Below are 10641 nucleotides of genomic sequence, written 5' to 3' on the forward strand. Positions count from 1 at the left end.
TGCTAAAGTTTCACTCAGGGGTTTGGGGGGGTGAGATTTTTCCTTTATTAGTTGTTTTTTTTTTCCACTTAACTTCTTTTAACCGATTAAAACTTGTCCACGTGTCGTTCGGACGGGGAAGCAACAGAGGCCTTAAAACAAAGGGAATGATGTTACAGGATTCCTCTCTTCCAAATATCATCCTGGAAAGTTTTATGCTGTCCAAACAGCTGGACAAACTTTAGGGAAAAAAAATACATTTTTTTTTTCATGGAGCACTGTGCAGGACACAACAGGAACTGGAGGAGCACAGCCTCTGGACACTGGGAAAAGTGGAAGGGATCTGGTGTGACTTCTTACTCACACACATCCCTCATCCCTTTTTTTCATGGATTTCCACCCTATGGCTAAACTGCAGTGCCTGTGTTGAGCTAAATGGTAATATTTTCCTTCTTTGCCCATGGGTATGAAGAGAGAGGCCCAAGCCAGTGTGATATTCTTTCTTCTACAACTACTTTCTTTGCCATCAGGCTGCAGCTACAACATAAAATCTTATCTCCTCCTGCAAAATCAGTCCGTGCTTCCCTCCCTTGAGAAGATGCTTATTCCAGCACTCTTTATTTACACAAATAGCAAAATTCCATGTCATTCCCATAACATTGCTACAGGGCAGTGGTCACGGCCCCAAGGCTGCCAGAGCTCAGGGAGGGTTTGGACAACATCCCAGGCACAGGATGGGATTCTTGGGGTGTCTGTGCAGGGCTAGGAGTTGGGCTTGGATGATCCTGGGGCCTCCCTAGCTCTTAAAACAGAAAAGTCTCTTATTTTTTGTTTCTCTCAAACATGTGTTGCTTTGAAAAGCTGATAAAGTGCTGAGTGTGATGCTCCTTCACCGGTGGGTGTTGGTCTGGTCTCTCTCACTGCACATTTTTCCCCTCTAAGGACCATCTTCCTGGGAGAGAGCAATCCTCCAAAGGATAATATGATTTCAAGGCAAGAATAAAGCTGCCAGGGAAGTCAGGACAGGAGTCTAGAGCAGTGTTGTTCCTCAAGTTATTAGAACAAAAATTAAATCCTTGAATATTTCATTAATTGCTTGGGGAGAGCTCCTAAGAGGTGGCATTTACGGGGTTTTCCTCTGCAGGGCGAGCAGCTGGCACTGCCTGTTTGCAAGGCAAAGTTGTGCCAAGGGAAACCCAATATCCTGGGGAGAAGGCAGTGGGAAACCCCACTGAGACACGGGTTGAGGAGCTTTGGGAGTTCAGGCTGAGGAGAAAAAAGGACTGTTTATGGGGACCCTGCTCTGGGGGTCAGTGCTGTGGGGTGGGGATGGTTTTCCATTTCCCTACCAGGTTCGATGATTGTCCCAAGAAAATCCCTCCAAGGTGCCACTGCTTTTGTTGTGGTGCAGCCCCAGCTCTGCTGAGGTGCCTGTGACACCTCTCTTCAAAAAGCAAAGCAAACAAACAGACACAAGAGTGGTTCAGGGCAGGGGCTGCTGCCAGTGGCTTCCTGGTTGAACTGGCAGCAGGATATGAGATGTTTTTTCTCTCTCTCCTCTCTTTTCCTTCCTCTACACACACACACACACACACTCTGCTGCCAAGGGCACTGGTTTGGGCTTCCTTGCACCACTGGCTTTCCCCACAGGGTGCACCTGGAGGAGGCAGAGGATTGTGTCTGCCGAGGTCATTGCAGCTCTTGGGCTTCGGGAGCGAGGTGAGTTTTTTCTTTATGAGCCATCTCAAATAACCAGTGCCTTTCTGGATGTGTTTTTTGAACACCTCAACAGCCTGCTGATACATCTGCTAACGTGTTCTCAAATGCTCTTTGCAAGGCTGGTTGTCTCTCTGCTGATGAGTTACAGCTCCTGTGAGGAGAATGGCCCTGGAGATTTGTGGTCCTGTGGGAAACAGGTGTTTCTGTTGGAATAGGCCCTTTTTTTTTTGTTGTTGCAGTTTGCATTTCGCCCCTGAATACAAAGCACAGCCTTCTGCAGAGCAGCTGCCAGAGCCATGTGAGCTCAGGCACCTGGAATATCCCACCTGTGATCCTGCTCCTGCTGGAATTTTCCCACTGCCTTAGCAGAGGGAGGTGGCTGCTCTCCAGAGGAAATTGGGATTCCTGCACAGTCGTTCTGACACAACCCTGTATGATTGAAAAGAGGCAGCAAGTGCAGGCTGTGTGATTGGAGCAAGCATTTCTTGTACTCCTCTTGCTTTTCTTCCACCAGGATCTCTATCTGATGGTGGAGGAACTCTTCTGCTTGGCATTCCTCTCTCTTCCCTGAATGCCAAAGGAGAGCACTGGCACTGAGCTCATGGGTGGTGGAAAGGGAAAGCCTGGGAAGAGTGGGATGGGAAGTGCAGATTATACCCAAAAAAGGATGAGGAAAGGGCCTCTCCGGCCGTCAGGTTGCAGAGGAACTGCTTGATGAGCAGCTCTGACTCAGCTGGAGCCCTGCAGGAGTTCCAGCAGGAGTCAGCCACCCAACCCTCCCTCCGTGGCTGGGACACAAACCCACACTTCCCGTGGCAACACTGGGGGAAACCCTCTGGTCACCACAGTAAACAGTGATTTGGGAAGTGTCTTGTGCTGTCACAACAAAAAGCTGCTGTTTACTATGATGCCTCACATGAAACCCCCTTCCTGGTCACTGGAGAGAGCCAGGAACTTCCAGAGGGTGATTCCCTGCTTGAGGCAGGAGGTTGGAACTAGGTGGTCTTTAAAGTCCCTTCCAGCCAGGGCCATTCTATGATTCTCTGGTGCTGAATTCCCAACAGTAAGGAAACCATGAGATGAGTTGTGCTAAAACCTAAAACAACTTGCCCAGGCCTTGTGGGAGAGATTTAATTCTTTACTCTTGAATGTGTGGGATGAATTTGATTTGCTGTTGAGCAGATCAGGGACAGGTGGAAACCAGCACGTGATCTACTGTCATATCCAAGTAAAAATACAAATATAGTGTTCTTCATTTACCAGGGGAGGTCAAAATACATCTCTGAATGTATTTCTCTTGCTCAAGAGGAAAAAAACAAACCAAAACACCAAAGAAAAAGACAGTGGGAGAGGATTCAAGTTCTCTGCTGCTTTTTCCTTTGATGCTGTGCCCATTGTGGTCTCCAGTCCACCTCACTCTTCCTTACTTGCAAGTTGTAAAGCAATCACATCTTGCCTTGCTGTTTGCTTGCGTGGCAAAAGCTCCTTTCTTTTTTAAATATGCACTTCCCGAGCATCCTTGACTCCTGGAGTGAGTAGGAGCTTTGTAAAAGGAAGCACAATATGATTCAGCTCTCAAAGGTGTGGAAATATCATCCCCAGATACTCAGAAGAATATGTTTCATGTTGTTTTTTTTCCTGTATGTGCCCAAGTCACATTTAGTTGACAGCTGATGTTTCTAGCAGGATAATGAGTGTATTTTCTCAGAAATCATACACAGAGGATTTTTTTTGGGTTTTCTTCAGTCCCTTCCTATTTTTAGAGGTGCAATGAATTCACAGTACTTCTCTCTCCATTACAGGAAGGCAGCAGGTGCTCAGTCAAACTAAAAAATTGTCAAATGTTGTGTTCCTCTTTTTAATAGGCCAAGAAACTGTTTTCTAGGGTTGATATGGAAGGAAAAAAGAAGAAAGTTATTTAAACATAACAGAAGCTTGCTTTGAATGGAGGTCAAATGTTAATGGATTCCATAGAAGAAATGCCATGTTTTCATGGAATTGTGGAAAGATTTGTCTTGGAAGGGACATCTAGGGGTCCCTGGCCCTGTTCCTGCGTCCCAGTGTGGATAATGCAAATCCAGATGGCTCAAGTGCCTGTGGAGGTTGCAGAGGAGATTGTTACAGCCATCCAAAATTAATCCAGGATGGAACACCAGGTGGGTGAATGTTGTCCCTGGATGGGTGCTTGGCATGATGCAGAGTTTCCAGGCCCAAGGAATAGTCAACCACAGGCAGCTGAACCTTTTCATGACCTCGTTAATCTCTCTTAAAGCAAGGACTTCAAGAACTCTTTCTCTGATGACCCTGAGCTTTCTCGTGGCTTCGACTGGGCGAAGTCATCATAATTTGCCTTCAGCAAATTATAATTTGCCTCCACCTAAGCTCCAGTGTTCTCATCAAACCCTTAAAATGCTAAGGAATGTGGATTTTTATACTCCATGGACAATAAGAAATGTTTTCAAGCAGGATTTCGCATCCTCCTTGCTTTGACACTGCAAACATCCTCAGGCAGAGCAGCAGTCTGACAGAAACTGCTGTAACAAACTGTCCCACTTCCAGAAACATGAACAACATTTATGTGCTGTGGGTAGAACTCGGGACAAAATCGATGTGTGGGTTTGTGTTTAAAAAAAATTAACAGTGGAGGAAGAACATGACACTGAGAAAGAACAAACTGTTGATTAAACCCTTTTGTGTTGCAATGGCTTCAATAAACCCATGTACCAATAGTAACTTTAAATGATCTTGTGGTTGAGAGTCTGTAAGGACTTGTGGTTTTTGTTGACTTCTCATCACCTGTTTGCTTTCTGAGACTGATTTTGTTGAAGCATCTTGCACTGATCACCTCAAAAATCACCACTATATAAAAAAATAAACCTTATCCATCACTTTTCTTTGAAAATTGATGGTTACAGTCTGTTTTTATCCTGGGTCAGTCTCCAACAGCAGAATAGTAAAACAATTAAATTTTGCAAAGGTTACTGTGTCTTAAGATTTATCATCCAAAGGGCTCTTTATTCTTCTCCCCTCTTTTTCTACTCATCACATTTTTATTAGATTCTTCCCTTTCCTTCCTGGTCTCATTGTCCTGGTTTGTGGGCTCAGTGATCTGTAGAAAGCAATGCTCCCTTCAGGGGAACAACATTGTCTTCCTGACAATGAAGTGAAGCAGTTGATCTTTTAACAAATCTGTCATAGACAAAAATCCTAAATGACTGTAAGTTAAATTACTAATTAAGTTTGAGGTTTAATTTCCAGTCATAGCTCCTTTTCCCCATCAGTTCCTAGCTCTGTCCATCTAGGTTTTTTTCAGCAAAATAGTGCTGGTCTCTCTTGGCAAAAGGAAAATCCTTCTCTGTGAGGTCTGAGTGGAGCAAACACAACTTATGCTTTCTGTTGTGTTGAAAAGGGCTTGGTGAGAAATTTTGTGTGCAGGCATCGCTTAAAAACCTAAGGCAGAAATATCACTCGGCATATTTTATTTTATGAAGATCATCAAATGTGTGGCTGAGCTGGCAGATCCACTCAGAAACTTGTTGAAGTTTTGAGTGTGCAAATGTTTTGCAGGTTTTTTTGGGCTTCCTCAGGGCTGAGTGTGTCCTGTTGACTCACACCACGCACAAAAAATTACAGCACCAGGTAAAATGCTGAGTAGGTCCTTCCATTCAGTGGGTTATAACAGGGTGATGTGATGATTTACCCCAAGGATCTGGGGGCAGAGCCAGGGAGGAGGCAGCTCCTGTGGTGTTGTGGTTGCCAGAGCAGATATTTGAGACAAAGCCTGTGGTTTGGTCAAAGTGTGTGTGTGGGGGGGAAGAAACAACATGTTCCTCAGTATTCCCTGAAGGGCTTAAAGGAGCAGCTGAACTGGGAGAAGGGATGGCTCATCCTCAGGATGGGAGCAGAAAGTCACAGTGTGAGACTCAGACCCAAACTTACCAGAGGGAAGAAGGAAAGCTCTGATCAAAGATGTGGTGAGTTATGAAGAAATAGTGGCTGGGAATGAAGTTAATTGTAATTTGAGCAAGTGCTCGAAGAGGCAAATCAATGAAATAAAGTATCTTGTGCATTTGGAGGAGTAATAATGGCCCTGGCACAGTCCCACCTTCCCCAGGGGTGGCAGCTAAAACCATTCCTCTCAAATGATCTAAAGACCAAGCCTGCAGTATGTAGAGGAGAAGAGAGCAAACCATGAGTGTGAGTGTTCCTTAGGAAATGCTCCTCTTTCATCTGAATAATTGCTTTGTTGGCTTTTCAGTGGTCCCTTTCAAATCTAAATCTCATCTTCTGAAAGAGCTTGACCTCATCTCTAACATTTCTGGATACTTAATGTCATGACTGGCTGGTAGTGAGAAATCTTTCTAAGGCCACCTGTGTATCAGCTAATTTTGCAGTGACTTTGGGGAAGGAAAAGTCAGGCCTTTCAGTTCTATCCATCTGTTCTGTCCAGGCCATCTTTTTAAGGTCAAACTGAGAAGGTCTCTCAAGACAAAAACTGGAGAGGCCAGAAAAGATCAGTGCTGGAAATCTAAAGGTGGTTGATCAAGCAAGGCTGGTATTTGTAGTCCCAGCTGGCTTTGAAGGGAGTCCACATAAAGATCCTTGTCTCTACGACACCCAGTGGAGGACCTGACCCAAGCCTGCTTATAAACCACAACCTTTAGGATCATACATTTCAAATGAGGGAGAGGGAGGAAGTAAAGTGATTATTTGCTATCCCACCTGGCGCACTTGAGGCATCAAAGTCTTCCAAATGATGGAGACAAATGTGAACAAGTGCTGTCAAACTGTGGAGATGACACGGTGCTGTGCTCTTTTTCCTGAGAACTTAATGAAACTTAAGTTTTCAAAATGGTGTGTTGATCAGAATTTTTTTCACTTTGGGACTCCAAGCTCAACAGTTATTGTGTTTCTTGATGTTAACAACGGTATTACCGAAATCACCCAGATTTGTGACTGAAATGCTGATTTGCCATAGTGGCTGCCTTTTTCCACAAGGGACTTGGGTTTCTAGGTTGAATTAGGTCTCAAGGAGCAACGAGGGCAATTAAGATGGTGAAGGGCCTTGAGGGGAAGCTGTATGAAGAGGCTGAGGACACTTGGTGTTTTCAGCTGGAGAAGAGAAGACTGAGGGGAGAACTCACTGCAGTTACGACTTCCTCGGGAGGGGAAGAGGAAGGGCAGTGACAGAACCCAAGGGAATGGCCTGAAGTTGTGCCAGAGGAGGTTTAGGTTGGATATTAGGAAAGAGTTCTTCCCCCAGAGGGTGGTTGGGCACTGAACAGGCTCTCCAGGGCAGTGGTTACAGCACCAAGGCTGAGAGAGCTCAAGGAGCATTTGGATGATACTCTTTGCTCTGACCTGCCAGATAACACACACTCTTAAAGTCCACCTGACTAAGGTTTGGAGACTGCAAATATTGCCCCCAAATACAATCTTGTTTCTCTACTCCTTCCTGCCTGACTGTTTGAGCAACCTGCCACTGTTTGTCAGCAGCCGCTGCGGAAAAGAAGGCGACGTGCCACCGAGGCAAAGGAGATCTTTCTTTATTAAACCTTTTTAGCTCTCAGCCCAGCTGTCCCCTGGGTGCTGACACAAGAGGAGGGCATGGACAAAGAGCTGAAATCAGGCCAGAGCCATGGCAGGGGGAGCAGGTGACCACCCCATCATTACTTGCTGCATCGGAGGCATCGGCTGCTGTCGAAGCGCTGAACTCCGTGAGAATGCAATAGTAGGCACTGTATGCTAACTGAAAACCTAATATGTTATTCCTGGCTTTTATACACCTGGTTACCCTTGGATAAAGCCACATGATATTTATTACAGCAGGGCAAGACTGCTTTGTAATCTGAATATGCTGCATTCACACCAGCGACTCGAACAAAGTGTTTCTTCATTTCTCTGGCCCGTTAATGGTTTTCTCATAAGAAACCATGAAGTCAGTTTTTGTTGTGTTTGTCAGCTGGGTTTTGACTGCGTGTACTTTGTTCCACAAAGGGGTTATTCAAAACCTCCCCTTCAGTCTTAATTAATTGCAGACCCGGTGGAAGGCGAGCCCAGTGGGGCTGGAGAGGTTCCCGTCTGGTTTCCATTTCCCCGTGTGTGGAATCACGGCTGGCTCCCGGCGTGAGGGACGATGCTGGGATTGACAGGCACTCCTTGTTTATTGGCCAGCCCCCAGCCTGCACCCAGGGTGCTCATCAGGCAGCTTTGTGCTGGCAAAAGAGGGTGAAGATCCCCAACAACCCCACCAGCTCCAGCGCTATCCCCTTTGGATAAAGGCCCGTGAGGCTCTTTCGGAGACAAACTTCCCATTCACAGCACTTAAATCTTGTGCCATTTAGCTGTGCTTGCTTTCAGCTCCCAGTCTGCTCCAGGATTTCCTCTCTGCCAAGGTCTCCTACCAGGGAAGCACTCGAAGTGAGGGGTTTCACTGCGGTCCCAGAGCCTTCAAGATGCCACCGTGTGTTTTACCGCAGCTGTGAAAGTCAGACTGAGAGACAGCAACATTCCCTGTGAAAAAAATCCCTGTCCTTAATAAATGTACGTAGTGTCTGAGTGCCCTGGCTGGCCTAAACTCTTCAGAGCCTCCACCTATCCTTTTAATTTATGCATTTCATCTGCCTGCTGCAAATATACCCAAAGCCCAGAGAACACTTCTGTGCCCCAGGAGAATACTTTCTATTGAGCTTGGCTGCGCTGAGCTCTCTTTTGGAGATGAGTTATGAAGAGCAGACTCATAAAAGCAGAAGGCTCCTCTAAACTTTGCACAACAGCCACGATGGGATGAAAGGTGGACCCTCCCAAAAAATTCATCTCATTGCAAAGAGTCAGGATTTTAAAAGCGTTGCAGAAATAGCCCATTCCAAAAAAGATTTGCGTGGAAATATCATCTCCCTCAGGTACAAAGTGGGTCTCTGAATGAATTTGAGGTTGTATCTGCCTGCTGGGTTGACCCTGTGGGGAGAACAAGGTGCAGGGAGCCACACACTGCAAAAAAAGGTGAGAAATCCAGCTGCCACCACACACAGCCCCTCATGGTTACACAGGGGCTTGTGCTGTATTGGGTTGCAGGGTAAGAAACAAGGGAAAATGTGCTTTCTGCTTCCAGCAGTTTTCAGCATGGTAAATCAAAAATCAGACATAAAAAATACCCCAGGAAATGCCGAGGATGGTCCCAGCACAGCACAGAACCAACAATTTGGCATTTGGCATTTTAGTGCCTCCTGCACAGACAGACAGGAGGATTTCTGAGCATTGCAGGAAAAGTGGATGCTGCAGGAAGGACGAAAAAGGAGTAGAAATTATCCCAGCAGGTGAATGGGCAGCAGAGACAGAGCACAGAACTGAGGCAGGATTTACTGGCTGCTAAATTCAATAATGATGTTGGGATAGGACGTGCCAGGTCACAGAGCCACGGGATGGATCAGGCTGGAAGGGACCACAGTGGGTGTTCTGGTCCCACCTCCCTGCTCCAACAGGGCCATCCCAGAGCACATGGCACAGGGTTGTGTCCAGGTGATTCTGGAATATCCCCAGTGAGGAGACTCCACACCCTCTCTGGGTGATCTGTTCAGTGCTGGGTCACTGCCCAGCAAAAAAGTTCTTCCCCATGTCCAGGTGGAACTTCCTGGGCATCAGTTCCTGCCCGTTCCTCTTGTGCCATTGCTGGGCCCCCCCGAGCAGAGCCTGGTCCATCCTCTGCCCCCTCCCTGCAGCCCCTACAGACCTGGGGGAGGTCCCCTCTCAGTGTCTGCTCTGGAGGCTGAACAGCCCCAGCTCCCTCAGCCTTTCCTGCTCCCAGAGATGATCCATCCCTTCAGCATCTTCATATTACTTATTCCATCACCCTCCTCTGAAAAGTGATTTCAGACACTTTCAAGGACAGAATGAGAAATCCCATAATCAAATTAAGTGAAATGGGGTGAAGGTGTTTAGGAAGAGCTGTGTGGGCAGAGGGCTCTGGCACCAAGGGTTGCCCAGTTGCCCCCAGCCAGTGGAAGCTGGGCTGTGTCACACTGCAAAGGACCCAAGGAGATCAGCTCACCACGTGGGAAGACAGGCAGGAGATTATTCCTGCCATGTGGCTGGTTCCTGAGGGAAGCTGAGAGGCTGTTTGGAGAGCTGTGCCTACGCTCTCCTGCTGTGCATGAAGGGAACAGAGCAGGAAGAACTAAGGAAAGGATGTTCAGCTACACATCAAGCTGAGCATAAAAGTGATGCTGCCAAGAAAACTGTGTGAAAAGGCATTTCTGTGACCAGGACCTGCATGACAGGTCAGGCTGCTTGGGCTTGGTCTAAGAGTGTTTTGGCACTCAAAGCCATTTGGGTCTTTATTCACATCTCTCCTTGGCTGCTCTGAGTGAAATTTCAGTGTTGTCATTGATGGAAAAGCTCTTTGTATCAAGGTCTGGGTTCTAATAATAGTCCCTGCTCTTTGCTGGTGTTGAACTGTGTGGTTCTGAAAGGAATGGTTCTCTGGTAGGATGGTTATTTCACAGCCTGTAGCTCCTTTTTCTCCTCCTTTTGCTCCATAGGAATTGTGTCTTACTTCAGCAGTTCAGAGCTCTCTTGGTCTGCTTCTTGTACCTCAGGGATAATTCCTCTTGTTCCCCAGGCTGTGCTGCTGAAGGAATTTGGGTCCCATCATGCTGATGCTGCAGGAAAACTGCTCCCTGATCTGTTGGCTTTTGAGATAGAAGGGTTTCTCCAGGTATTGTCTATTTAAATTACTACACAGCTCTAATTAATTATTAAGCAACCTATCGCACAATCACCTATTATCACAATCTGGTGAAAAATGAATTCTTTTAACCAAAGATCTTCTAAGAAATACAGTCCCTTAGTACAAAAGGAGAGTGAACTCCTAGGAAATCATGGCACAAGCAAGATGTGGCAAAAAAAGGGAAAAGTCAAGCAGGAAAAGTGACAGTCTACAACCTT

The sequence above is a fragment of the Neopelma chrysocephalum genome, unplaced genomic scaffold (genome assembly GCF_003984885.1).
Source record: "Neopelma chrysocephalum unplaced genomic scaffold, ASM398488v2 Primary Assembly neopelma1_166, whole genome shotgun sequence".
Taxonomy (NCBI): Eukaryota; Metazoa; Chordata; class Aves; order Passeriformes; family Pipridae; genus Neopelma; species Neopelma chrysocephalum.